Here is a 14,042-nt window from a genome sequence, read left to right as displayed (position 1 = left end):
ACGCGTCGGCGGAGACGGTGCACGCGCTGTATGATGGACTCCCACCGACTGGCGCAGGCGCTGAGCGGCTTGCCTTACTGGTAGGTGGGAGAGAGTGACTTCTGTTTAGGCGTAAAGCAACGAAAAACACTGAGAAAATGTCGAGGGGCACTGTGGCAAAGGACAATCGGGTGCACAGTGGATACCTCAGGAATGAATACTTTGCATGGGAAGGGACTGGAGACTGAAAGGCCATGAAGGAATTTTTCCGCTAATTGAGGAAACCAAAGGTACCAGTCAGTCTTCACTCGGTGAAGCGGAGTGGAAAAAACAAAACACACACACACGAGAAGAACCACCAACAGACAATAAAACCAAACGCGTAAAAGACAGAAATTGAGCGGCGAAAGAAGAGGCCGAAAGGCTGTTCGTTCATTGACGAGTTGAGTAATCTCTAGTAAAAGCCCGGAGACAATGCATTTAAAACTTGGGACACAAGTGTCAGGACCTGAGGTCTGTAACAATTTCATTGTGTGTAGTGGGGAAGGGAATTTGTCTTCAACCGTTTGTGAGACAGTAGCTTCTTGGAGGTGTGTAGACAGGGGGCTTTCTCCACCTCATGTCTGAAGCGTGCCGTTGGGAGAATTAGCATACTTTTTCTCTGCCGGGACAGGACCTGCAGAGAGTGGCCAGATCTCAGCCGCTTCACTCACCTCCTCTCCCCATGGCCTTCTGTAATTTAAAAAAAAAAAAAAAAAAAAAAAAAAATCTACAGCCAAGTTAGGCGACCCTGCACCACGCTGCTAGTCGTACAGTAATCTTTCTTAACCACTCCGGCTCTTTATTTCTGAAATCCTTTTCATACTTCTACCCCTCATTTATGAAAATGATTATTTGGAAATACAAAATGTGAAGAAAGAAAAAAGCCCTCTCTGTTGCTCTTTTGCTATTGAACCTTACTCTGCCCCACTAGTCAATAAAGTTGGGATTGTTGTTTCACCTGTGATTAATTAATCAGAACATTAGGTTGTTAGTATGTAGAAACTTAGCTTAATCTTGATAATTTTTGCTGCCATTTGGATCACTGTCTTCACTGGGTCTTTCTGTTCTGTCAGACCAGTGTGAAGCCCAATCTATTTATTTTCTAAATTTTTTTTTCTTGTTAATGGACACAAGCCAAAATGATTTTCTTTCCCCTAATATATACACAGGAAAATGATAACAGCAAATAAAAACAAATGAGAAAATGATATTAAAACATCCTAAAATACAGAGGAACGTTCTGTACTATAAGCAAAGGAGAAAGCGTATTTTGTTTGAACAAAACATGGTCAGAGCCTGAGATATTTATTACAGCTCTGGTTATCAGATAGTAAAAGAAACATGAAACTAGAAACTGCCCCCTTAAAAATGTGCAGATAAAATGAACATGAGGTGAAATGACCCAAGGCATTATCCAGACCTGATGCAGAAGTCATTATTGGACAAAAAAATTACTACCTCTGCAATTGAGAAGACAAAACACCTTACCCATTGCTGCTAGGAAGATAAAAGTATAGGAAAAACATTAAACTTAGTGGCATTAGAGAATTTGGCATAATAGGCATGATAGTCCCAAATGAGCCATTGGCATAACTCACAATTTGATTTCAAAAAAATCTTTAATATAAGCTAGAGTTATTCTAACAAAAAATTTTAATAAGCATTTCATTTTGAAATAAATTTAAATTTGCAAAAAGTTATAAAATAGCCCAAAGACCTTTCATATTACCATTTACTCAGCTTGCCCTAATGTTAACCATTTGTCAAAACTATGGAATTTATGTTGGTACAATATGATAGACTTTACTTGATCTCTTTACTTTTTCAACTACAACCTTTTTCTGTTCCAGAATATAATCTTGGACACCACATTACATTTAATCTGATAAATATTTTAGTGTAGCTATTATTTTAAGTGTAAAATGAACAAATATGTAATTAACAAATCTAACATTTTATGATTTTGTACTGTTTAATTTTGTCAGCAGACTAAAATGAGAACTAACTTGATTATTTGCTTTATAGTTTATCTAAATTGATCTTTTGCCCTCTCACCTTCTATTAATTAGATTCCTACCTTTTGTCTATCATGCTTTTGGTTCTTTCCAAGAGAAGTCAACATAGCTAAGTTAAAGGGTCTATATGTGAAACTGCAAAGATAGAGTCTGTCATCAATTTTATACCACTCTCTAGGGTATTCACTAATTTCCCGGAAATGCCAGCCTCTTCTCTATACCAAAAACTAATTTCCCAGGATACATAAGGGAACTCCTAATGTGGTGTTTTCTCCTCCAACAGGCCTCTTTATTTCCCTCTTTTTTTCCTCTCATATCAAAACTTAGCAAGCCTACAGCTTATTCCTGAGGATATTTCCAAGGACAGCCTAGCCATTCTGACAAAATAATTGTGTCAAGATGTTTCTAGGTGAAATTGGCATAAAGTTACTCCTACTAAAGATATGTACTCAATGGCTTCCGGTTACTTCACTGAGGAGAAATAACTCCATTGCTGGAATTTTCAGGTACCATGGCAAGTCGATGGAAGAGGTTTTTGGTGGATGGGCAGGTCTTCCAGATCTACTTAAGGCAGATGCTTCCTGTGATATCAATCACAGGCCTAAACCAGGATGGACTTGGAGCTAGATGGGAAAGAAGGAGGCTAAGCATGTAAATAAATAAATCTGTTTCTTATTTTTTTTTTAATTAAAAAATTCTTTTTCATGTTTATTTTTGAGAGAGAGAGAGAGAGACAGAGCATGAGCAGGCAAGGGGCAAAGAGAGAGGAAGACACAGAATCCAAAGCAGGCTCCAGACTCTGAGCTGTCAGCACAGATTCTGACATGGAGCTCGAACTCCTAAACCGTGAGATCATGATCTGAGCTGAAATCAGATGCTTAACTGACTGAGCTACCCAGGCGCCTCAAGCCTGTTTCTTTTTATAATAACTACTCAGATTTGCAGGAAATTTCATATATAACACATAATTGAAAATATAGTTCTATATTATACTATAGTACTACAAAAATAAACAATTTTACATTATTCATCTCATTTCTCTCTATTAATAGTTACTCAGGAGGTGAATAGCTTATCCCAGAATTTGCTATGAATTAACTTTCTGATACTCCATCATCTACAGTTTTTTTTTTTAGCATCTACAGTTTTTATGAATATTATGCTAGCAAGAAGTAATCATTAGATTAGATTTACTAGTACTTACTAATAAAATGTTTTCTCTCTGCATTTCCTTTTCCAGAGTCACCCCAAGGACAAAGTGTTGAAATAATAGTTTGTTTTTAGTATTCTTAACCTTCCCTTTTTGCACTCCTCCCCCCCCCCCCCCCCCCCCCACTGCCGACACTATAATTACTTTTTACTACAGGTACTAAGTACCCTTCTGCTATCCTCTCGCAGTACCCGTGAAAACTGGATCTCAGACATGAATATGATACCTGGATTTTACAACCTGACATGATTTTAACCCAATGTGTTAATTCTCTCAGGGCATCTGCTTTTAGTTTTTTATCTCTATTTGTGGAATGAACAAAAGGCCCTAACTTCTACTAAAACAATTTAAAGCTTTACTGTGGGAGATCCTCCAGTGGGGGAATATATGGAAAGAGTAAGGCTTCAGTATAACAGAAGGTGGCAGCTTATATTGCTTCTATAAGATTCATTCTAAACTTAATTATTTTATTGATTCTATAGTGAAATTGTTATCAGGCTTCACTAGTTTTCATGTACAGAGGAAATAATTTAACCCAAAGGTCTTTTTCACTGTAATCCTTTATCCATATGATCTCCAGAGGTGTTTTATTCCCTCTTAAACACAATGCATTTGATCATACCACTGTTTTCAAGATCCCCTTATGATCTCAGAATGACTGCTATTGTTCCAGACATCATATCCATGTTCCAGGTGGGAACATTTATAAAATTTCTTTCTTGGAAGTTCCATGTTTATGTCTCATTGCTACCTCTATCTTGAAAAGCTCTTTTTTTAATTTTTTTTTTTATTTTTAATAAGGTGGTTACTTTGTCATCTCCAGCTGTTTAGATGTATATGTCTTATTCTTTTTAGTATTTCCTAACAGGGTCCATTTGGCCCAGGCCTCAGACTCAATATATGCACCCTGCATTTGTTAATTTATTCTTAAGAAATATGGTGGCTATATTGCTAACTCCTATGACATATGAATCACCTGAAGTGGGGCACAGAGTTATTCTTGTTATCCTCATAACATAAATTATTTTAGTTTCATGCCATTAAAAATATTGTTACTCTGAGAACAATTATTAATTGGGGTCTGAAACTCAGTGATTAAATCAAGTTCTCCTAGGTAATAAGGGCAAATATATTGAACAAATGAGAGCCATATACCAGTTAAGGTTCATCTTTCTAGATTAAAATGTAGTATTGTCAAACTGAGGGCCTCTGGCCATGTAATTATTGCCCTGAAACAAAACCCATGTGAAGAAAAATAGTAGATTTATTGCCTTTCTTCCTAGGGATTTATAGTTTGTTCCTTCTTTCATTCACATAACAATTACTGAATTCCAAATTTATCCCACATACTCATCTGTGGGCTGGAACACTGCCATGGTTACTGGAATAACTGAGCAAGAATAAGCAGAGTAGTTGTATTAATGAAAGCAAGAAGTAAATACTAATATTTCTGATACCTGAATTCATAGTGAATGGAGAAACTTATTCCTATTGAACATGATTTTGCTTTGTTCTTAATGCACCCTGTTTTTAATTTGAAGAATGTTATTGAAAGGTTATTTTCTTAGAAATATTTATAGAAATCCTAAGAAATGGTTGAATCATGTTTTTAAGACCCCCAGTGTCAACCACCTGTACTAGAAGGATAAAAGTATTTTAAGGGGCTTCCACTATACTATGAGTCATTGATTGCTCTCTTTTTAATACTTTCTTGTAATCATCTACATGTATAAGAATGGCCGTGGAATTATCAGAAGGACCTTTGATAATACTGCTTCCTGCTTATCCAAAACAAGAGCACTCATACAGCAGGAAATTCAGTAATATATTCAAGATTCTCATTTATCTAACACATTTTCTTTGTTGCTTGTTACTGATACTTGCTGAACAATATACACTTAATAGTAAAATAGAATTCTTAGATAATTTGAATAATAATACAAAATAAGGAAACAAATATTTATATTAACATACTCATGTATTATTTTAAGTCTTTATTACTACCTCATCATAAATTAATCATCTAGAATATTCTCTTGTAGGAGGAAGTATTGTAAGAACATGTAAGTCATTGTCCTATTGTTACCGAAACCTAAGTTCAGCGGCCCATCAGTTGAAAGGCCAATACTCAAGATATGAGTTTTGATTGGAAAGGAATATGAGTTTCATTCAGGAGGCCAGCCACCTGGGAAGAAGGTGGACTCTTGTCCAAAGGCCAGCTCCTAGGTTTCTACCTGGCCCAGAGTTTTAAATGGGTTTAATCAGTTAAGGGAGTATAGTGGTCTGTGACACTTCTTGATTACATGCAGACTCGATGATGCCAGCTACAGAGTTATCTTGGTACGCGGAAATTTTGCAGGAAATTCTGGTTTTTTGGTGTCCAGGACTGATTGTGCAAGGTCTGGTTCCTAGGTACCAGACGGTGGTTGGGCAAGAGCACTCTTATTTTTACAAAGGAGGGGAAGGTCTATAGATTCACAGAGGTCAGTAAAGTCATTTGTGTGACTTTAAGCAGAAAAAAACATTTTGCTAAAAGATTGCTGGGCTAAACACAAAGCCAAGGTGGCTTCAAGCAGACATGCTGGCCTCAGTGGCCTGGGAAAGTTTTGGCTCCTTATTCCCCGAGGCCAGTGGTCTGCAAATATCAAAGAAAGCAAATTAGTTCTGTTACAGATGAAGGGCCATAAGTCAGCAGGCAAGGAGTGTGTTAACTTGAAGCAAGTTAGCCCTTAAGACCAGCTGGAGTGCTGTTACACTATACGTGTGTGTTAGACTATCACTCCACACGTGGTAAGCTACAGCTTTGAAATGGAATAGCATTTGTGCACATTGCACCCATTCTATAGCCTACATAAACACATGGCAGAGACTGTACTCTGAGAAGGTGAACAACACATAACTTATTAGAGGACATGGTTGTGTGTGTAGAAATGAAGTGTATTAAGAACCTATTTTGTTCAAGAGTTGTATAGAACATAAAAAATATATAGTTTTTTAATCTTTCTAAAGGGCCATAGACACCTCTAAAGAGACAATTTTAAAACATTAAGTCCAATAGTTCTGGTTGGACTTTAAATTCATTCATCTAATTCATTCATTTAACTAAATTCATTCATTTAAATTCATTGATTCATTCAATCTGTCTTTTCCAACAGCGCTAAATTTCTCATTTGATTACTGCAGAGCTCCCAGAAATTTCAGTATTCATTTCTGATACCTATTTCCCTATCTCCCTTTCACTCTTCAACCTACTAGAACTTTATTTATGTTCTTAGTATTTCAGTAAAATTGCACTCACTGGGCCCTTTTCTCAGTTCATATTTTATGAGATCTGGAAATGGCTATTAGTGAGGCAATTACAGTTATTGGATATTTTCCCAATTTTAATGACCAAACTGACAAGAGAGAAAAAAATGAAGATATCAAAAGGTAATATAGAACTTTTGATTTTATATAATTATTTTATGTAATTATTAGTAAGAAAAATTAGGCTCAAATCCCAATGTGTAACAAAACTGAGTGGAAAACAACCCAGTTTGGCAATTATAGCTAAGCATTGGCCCCCCTGACCTAACAATGCTAAAAAAGTTTCTGATGAGTCAAAATGAGGTGGCAATAGTTGAACAATGGAAAGGATGAGTCTGTATCTAGGGCAAGTACAAGTTCTTGGGAGCCTTTTAGGGTAGAATTGGTTTAAGACTTATATGTGAGTGGTTTTTTTTTTTTTTTGTTTTTTTTTTTTTTTTAATTTTACATTGAACAACTCTAAGCACAAGACCTAACAAAACACATTTTTTTTTTTTTTTTTTTTTTTTTTTTGCTTCCCATTATCTCTTTAAATCTTTCCAGTAGTGGGAGTTTTCCTCCACTATTAAATTACAGTTCCAGGATTTATTTTCTACTCACTCTTAGATAATAAACATTCCTTAAAAACATTTTCAGGGCCCAAACAGTCTGGATTCAGAAATTAGAGTGTTGGTTCTTGTATAATAATCAAAACTCTGCATTTAATTCAAAGTTACAGTTTTCCTCCTTCTTTCAGCTAGTGCTGATCTTAGGTGCCATTTTGCTGACCTTGACTTCAGGCCATTCTAAATTTGGACCATGAGACAGAGGAAGAAAGGATAATAAGAATATATTTACTTGAACTTGGCATTGGTGGGCTAGATTTGAGTTCCTGGGTTTGGCAGGTATTTAGAGCTAACTCTTTCATGGATGCTTTTATGAAGATGGTAGAAGAGTCCTACCACTGAGGTCTCTCACCTCTTGTTCCCTAGTAGATAAATCTGTGTTTGAACACTTCTTTGATATTCTTTCCTATGAGAATCCTATTCTAGATCCTATCCTTGTGGATGGGCCCCTTGATCCCTTTCAGTAGGTCTATTGAACTGAATCCAGGGTGAGCTCTTCTTCATATATGGCCCACCTCCAGTCATGGGAAACCCTCACATAGACTTTACCTTGGCAAATTAGAGTGCAGGCCAATATCCAAACAATAGAAACTCTTCTCCTTTAGCACCATAGCAATTGGTGAGCCAATTTCTTGACTTCTTGATTTCTCTGGACAGGAATCAGACTACTCATTATGCCTCACCACTGTAGGAGTAAAGTAGTGTGCTCTCTCAGTAGGCTTCTTGGAGGCCTCTGCACATCCAAATGAAAGTGAGGAAAGTGAACAGGCATTCCCTGTTCTCTGCCCATTGGGGATGGAAGACCTCAGAGGTCCAAGAGTTTTGTGACCATTTTCTTCAAAATATGAATTTGTTCACTATATTGTACACTTGAAACTAATATACCATTGTGCATTAATTATACTGGAATTAATAATAAAGGAAAAGAAATCTGAATTTGAGTCTGACACCTTACTTTAGTATGAAGTGTCCGACTTCTTACTACTTCTTGATGTGTCAGCTATAACTTGTCAATGTCCTCAGATATTTCTTTTTTGGGAAATATTAAATTTAATATGAATTGAATCAACCAAAACACGAACACATTATTTTCTTTTTTCTCTACATGAACTTTTGTCATTATTTTATTTTATTTTATTTTATTTTATTTTATTTTATTTTATTTTATTTTATGTATGTATTTATTTTTAATTTATATCCAAGTTAGTTAGCATATAGTGCAACAATGATTTCAGGAATAGATTCCAGTGATTCATCCCCTATGTATAACCCCAGTGCTCATCCTTACAAGTGTCTTCCCTAATGCCCTTTACCCATTTAGGCCATCCCCTCACCCATAACCCTTCAGGCAACCCTCAGTTTGTTTTCTGTATTTAAGAGTCTCTTATGTTTTGTCCCCCTCCCTGTTTTTATATTGTTTTGCTTCCCTTCCCTTATGTTCATCTGTTTTGTATCTTAAAGTCCTCATAGGAGTGAAGTCATAAGATATTTGTATTTCTCTGACTTATTTTGCTTAGCATAATACCCTATAGTTCCATCCGTGTAGTTGCAAATGGCAAGATTTCATTCTTTCTGATTGCCAAGTAATACTCCTGTATACCACCTCTTCTTTATCCATTCATCCATTGATGGACATTTGGGCTCTTTCCATACTTTGGCTATTGTTGATAGTGCTGCTATAAACATTGGGGTGCATGTGTCCCTTCGAAACAGCATACATACACCAAACATAACAGCATTATCCCTTGGATTAATACCTACTAGCGCAATTGCTGGATCATAGGGCAGTTCTATTTTTAACCTTTTGAGGAACCTCCATACTGTTTTCCAGAGTGGCTGTGCCAGTTTGAATACCTACCATTTCTCTGCATCCTTGCCAACATCTGTTGTTGTCTGAGTTGTTCATGTTAGCCATTCGGATAGGTGTCAGGTGGTATCTCACTGTGATAATGATTTGTATTTCCCTGATGATGAGTGATGTTGAGCATTTTTTCATGTGTGGGTTAGCCATCTGGATGTCTTTGGAGAACTGTCTGTTCATGTCTTTTGCCCATTTCTTCACTGGATTGTTTGTTTTTTGGGTTTGAGTTTGATAAGTTCTCTATAGATTTTGGATGCTAACCCTTTACCTGATATGTCATTTGCAAATATCTTCTGCCATTCTGTCGGTTGCCTTTTAGTTTTGCTGATTGCTTCCTTTGCTGAGCAGAAGCTTTTTATTTTGATGAGGTCCCAATAGTTTATTTTTGGTTTTGTTTCCCTTGCCTCCAGAGATATGTTGAGTAAGAAGTTGCTGCGGCCAAGGTCAAACAGGTTTTTACCTGCTTTCTCCTCTAGGATTTTGATGGCTTCCTGTCTTAGGTTTACGTGGTCTTTCATCCATTTTGAGTTTATTTTTGTGTATGGTGTAAGAAAGTGGTCCAGGTTCATTCTTCTGCATGTCACTGTCCAGTTTTCCCAGCACCATTTGCTGAGGAGACTGTCCTTATTCCACTGGATATTCTTTCCTGCTTTGTCAAAGATTAGTTGGCCATACATTTGTGGGGCCATTTCTGGCTTCTCTGTTCTGTTCCATTGATCTGAGAGTTTGTTTTTGTACCAGTACCATACTGTCTTGATGATTACTGCTTTGTAATACAGCTTGAAGTCTGGGATTGTGATGCCTCCAGTTTTGTTTTTCTTTTTCAGGATTGCTTTGGCTTTTTGGGGTCTTTTCTGGTTCCATACAAATTTTAGGATTGTTTGTTCTAGCTCTGTGAAGAAAGCTGGTGTTATTTTGATAGGGATTGCACTGAATATGTAGAGTGCTTTGGGTAGTATTAACATTTTAACAACATTTGTTCTTCCAATCTGTGAGCATGGGATTTTTTCCATTTTTGTGTCTTCTTCAATTTCTTTCATAAGCTTTCTATAGTTTTCAGTGTATAGATTTTTCACCTCTTTGGTTAGGTTTATTCCTAGATATTTTATGGGTTTTGGTGCAATTGTAAATGGGATCGATTCTTTGACTTCTGTTTCTGTTGCTTCATTACTGGTGTATAGAAATGCAACTGATTTCTTTGCATTGGTTTTATATCCTGTCATTTCTCTTCTTAATAATACCTTATAATATAGTTGTGGGGAACTAAAGAATGTGTTAATATGAATTGTTTTCTCTTTACAACTTTTCTGTTACAATAGCATATTTATTTGTGGATGAAATTTCCTCCCTTGTTATCATTTTTCCCCTTCTGAAATGTGAAGGAATTAATAATCCTTCAAGTAAACCTCTATGGGCTGATGTTGGGCTATAAGAACTGCTCTCTTGTATGCCATTAATTTCAAATTTGGACTTCTCTTTGCCTACTGTGTCGGGAATGATCACATCTCTTCATTAAGGAAATTATCTCTCATATGAAATGTCATCTTAGAAAAAAATGTTAATATTGTCATTTGTCTTGCCATGTAAGACTTCTGACAGAATATTCTCCAATAGATGAAAGGTGTTTTCTTTTATCATAGAAAAATGGTGTCTTATAACTAATGAATGCATTTTGTTAAAAGAAGGTGAGATCTGTCATGTATGGAAATTACAGCTCAAAGAGGAGAGAAAACAACTGCATCACTTTTGTATTACTTCCTTCTAAGATACTAAAGTGTTGCAACAAGAAAACAAAGATTACTACTTATAAAACGTTACTCTGAAGCTAGATATAAAAGGCTGTAACAGAATTAAAGAGGACATAAAATTGAATAATCTTGATCCATTTTATTTGCATAGACAGATAGGAATTGCGACTGAGTCAAAGCTATGATCCGCCCAGGTCAACATTTTACTAACAACAGTAGCCAAGTTGATAAAAACTGTTATGCAAGTGCTAGTCATAATATCTGAGAATTTCAGATGAAATTGTAGGGTGGTTGGAATCAGAAAGTTGAATTCATTGAGTTGTTTTGTCCCATCACATTTTGTAAGTCTTAAATACATCCAACTTCACTTCATGTCTTTTTAAATAGGGCCATGATTGGGGTTTAGGTGAATCACTGTCTTCTTTCTCACGGTATTTTCGTGAAGGGCATGACTGGTAATTTCATACCATGTCTATTCAGCTGTAACTATGGTTTCTAGAATTTCTTTCCCTTTAGTAGTTTCAATTTAGAGTTGGCCATTAAAGATATTGCATGAGGGGCACCTGGGTTGCTCAGTCGGTTGGGTGTCTGACTGGCTCAGGTCATGATCTCACGGTTCGTGAGTTTGAGCCCCGCGTTGGGCTCTGTGCTGACAGCTTGGAGCCTGGAGCCTGCTTTGGATTCTGTGTCTCCCTCTCTCTGCTCCTCCCCCATTCACGCTCTGCCTCTCTCTCTCTCCCAAAAATAAATAAAGCATAAAAAAAAATTTGCATGAGATTTGGAAGGGGGCAGCAACAGCCATTATACTCAGAAGGTTGATGCAGGGCCCCAGGCAACATTGCTCGATACATGCTTGCATACTTGCACGTTTGTGAACTTGTGTGTGTGTGTGTGTGTGTGTGTGTGTGTGTGTGTGTGTGTGTGTGGTTACTGATGTGCTGGTTCACCATGTTCACATGGATTAGCACCCAGTCCCATGGTTTCTCTAGCTCCCATGAGATCTCCTTCAGCTTTTCCAGTTCCTGGGTATGGATAGCAAGATGGTCAAAGACAGCAACTTCTTCTGCAGGTCCAAGGAGCTTCCTTGGAGTTTGATATAAGTGACCAGCATAGGTTCCAGTTTGTACTTATGGAAGAAAAATGCATTCTTACTTCACCCTACTGTCTGTCCAGCTTTTATTCCTGACTCTCTGACCTACTGACTCACAATGACTTTAGAACCTCCCCCTCACCTCCCCCAGACACAAAGGCAATTACCTTCCACAGAGTTTTTCACACCTCTTTTTGTGGTCCATTGTAATTGCCTTTTCTCTAATCTTGCAACTATTTGCATTCTGATCTTTCATTCCTCACCTTCTCTCACAATTGTGTAAATTCTAAAACCTATAGTAAATCTCTTATTCCACAGTGTTCTGTTTTCCCAATTGAAATGCAGCTAACATATTGCCTATTTATAGAAAGGATCACAAGAGATACCCTTAGTTATATACCTCAGTGGGAGAGCTCAAAAAACCCAAGGTAAAAGATGTCCCTTGGACATGGCAAATAAGATGTCTGTTTAGCTTGGCAAGGGAGACCAGGAAGGCCACTGCATAGCCTATACCAAGGAATGCCAAAATATCTTAAATATAACAAGAAAATTAAAAAGGAATCCAGAAGTTTTTAGACCTACCTTATATGTATTTATATTCTCAATGAAATAAAGTTAAAAAGACTAACTCTTAAATGTGCCCTTTTCTTTACATATGTTTTAAATTCTCTAATAACTTAATCTCTATTCTCTGCTTTCACATAATTGTAGATGCAAAAGAAAGGAAAAAGAAAAGCCAGAAGGCAAGATGCTAAGAAGTGCCTAACTTTATTTTCCAAAGTTCTAAACTTGTGCATGCTCCCACTTAAAGTCTGTGTGAACATATACACTAAGTTTTCATTCCATTTAAGGCCATTCAAGGATCCCTGTCTTGGTATTAGCATCATCATTCATGTAACTGATAAAGCCAAAATCCTTAGTCAATCTTGTTTCCAACTCTTCCTGGCTTCTCACATCCAAACCATCAGTGAATCTGACCAAACTTAAATATTTCCAAGTTCCAATAACCTCTCACCACCTTTACTCTTACACTTACTTACCTTCTTCTTGTACTGTAGTAAAAGCCTCTTAGTTGATAACCCTGCTTCTACTCTTGACCCCTTTGGTCCATGCTCTACAGAGTGGTCTGTGGGAGCCTTTGAACATATAAATCAGATAATTTTCTTTTCTATCTTAAAATTTGCCGGCATCTGCCAATTGCAACTAGGATAAAATCCACAGTTTTAAGGTCCCACATGTCCTGGCCTCTGGCAATTTGTCTATGATGCTCTCTTGAACACATTAAGTGTGTACCCATTTTGCTAGCTATTCCCTCTGCTTGGCATGTTCTAACACATGCCAAGTGTCTTATCTTGTCTTATCTTCTTGGCCAACTGTTACCACTTCAGCCCCAACATAAAATGTCATCTTTTCAGAGATCTCTTCTGGAACCCCTATGTCTAAGATAGTGACCTATAAGTCACTTTGTATTTTAAATTTTTATAAATCTTGCCACTGTCTGCAATAATCCCTATTATTTGTATAGTTGTTAATTTATTGTCTGTCTCTCTCCCCTAGGGCCTTGTCTACTTGTTTGCCAGTGCAACCCCATAACCTAGCTCAGTACCTGGCAAGAAGTGCTTATCAAGTATTTTTGAATGAAGTGGTGATTTTCCTTTATAAAAAAAATATGGAATTTGTTTATATTGTTATAATTACATTCCTAGTTTTTAGAACATGTTCTTATAGAAACTTACAGAAACCTGTATATATTTACTGTGAAGACTTATATTGCCTGCCTGTAATGGGAATCTGGATTGTTTAGAATCACAGTGATTAGAAATAACAAGAATCTGTAGTTCCCTTTTCCAACTGCTGTCTAAATGCCTCCTGTACCAGCATATCATTCTTCCTATAACTGTCCCCTTCAGGAAGCTGGTCCATCATTATGGGAAACATGTAAACCCCTGAACCCTAAAACTGTCCTTTGGCTTTTCTGCCCTTAAATTTACCATGGCGTTGCCTGGCCCACAATTATCCCCAATTAGTCATACTTTGTTTTTTATTGGCTGTGTTTTTGATGATGTCCAATCCACTTTAGGTCTTTTAAATGGTAACTCCCCCCAAAAAAACGAAATCTAGGGGGCTGAATGTGCTATGTTACTCAGGGATTCTAGCAAAAAATTAACATCAGATATGAATTTGAA

The 14,042-nt window shown here is 36.9% G+C and overlaps 1 protein-coding gene across 8 annotated transcripts in view; it reads left to right on the top strand.

Annotated features, from left to right (window-relative positions):
- Positions 1-16: 16 nt before the first annotated feature.
- FAM237B (family with sequence similarity 237 member B) overlaps positions 17-14,042 on the top strand; it is a 166,964-nt gene continuing 152,938 nt past the window's right edge. For 4 of the 8 annotated variants that reach the window (XR_009610369.3, XR_009610370.3, XR_009610374.2 and 1 more), the window contains exon 1: positions 18-492. The gene's annotated coding sequence lies outside the window, so the exon portion shown is untranslated. Of the gene's footprint in view, positions 493-4,235; positions 5,067-14,042 lie in introns of those variants that run through there. The other 4 variants (XR_009610366.3, XR_009610368.3, XR_009610373.3 and 1 more) reach the window with 2 other exon arrangements.

The sequence above is a fragment of the Panthera onca genome, chromosome A2 (assembly GCF_046562875.1).
Source record: "Panthera onca isolate mPanOnc1 chromosome A2, mPanOnc1 haplotype 2, whole genome shotgun sequence".
Lineage (NCBI taxonomy): Eukaryota > Metazoa > Chordata > Mammalia > Carnivora > Felidae > Panthera > Panthera onca.
Note: the sequence above shows the minus strand (reverse complement) of the source record. Positions and strands in the feature narration are given on the sequence as shown.